We start from the raw sequence: 533 nt of genomic DNA, 5'->3' as shown, positions 1-533 counted from the left end.
GCCCCGAGCGTGGCCGGAACGAGGCTCTCCGCAGGGACGGCTCCCCGCGCCACTCCCGAGGGATGCTGCTCATCGTGCCCCTCCTACAGCGTTTCCCGTGGGCGCTTGCAGGAACCATCGTGTCTTTCTCCGCGGTTCCTGGAGACCAGGGCAGGGCAGGCCAAGCCAAGCAGCATTCCTGTACCCCGCGCCGGGTCCGGTCTTTCTGTCCTGCACACACGGGTCTGCTTAGAAAGCTGCTGTCACCAGGAAATGCCAGTGACACCATAGCAAACTCTTTCCTTTTCCAGCGATTGTGGCTGTATGGTAGCCTCTGCCTGGGGCCGGTAAAGACGCTGGGGCGCTTGGCTTGGCTTGGCTCGGCTCGGCACGGCACAGCAGCGCGCTGGGCATGGGCACGGCTCCAGGGATGCCTGTGCTGTAAAGGCTCAGGTTCGCTCCAGAGGCCACACGTGGATTAAGCAACGGAAGTTTCTGAAGCTTGAATGTGTTGCTCTCCCGCAGGGATCCGCACGCTGGCTGCCTGCAGCCCA

Source organism: Gavialis gangeticus, unplaced genomic scaffold, assembly GCF_001723915.1.
Source record: "Gavialis gangeticus isolate Ggan-Ray unplaced genomic scaffold, GavGan_comp1, whole genome shotgun sequence".
NCBI lineage: Eukaryota > Metazoa > Chordata > Crocodylia > Gavialidae > Gavialis > Gavialis gangeticus.
Note: the sequence above shows the minus strand (reverse complement) of the source record.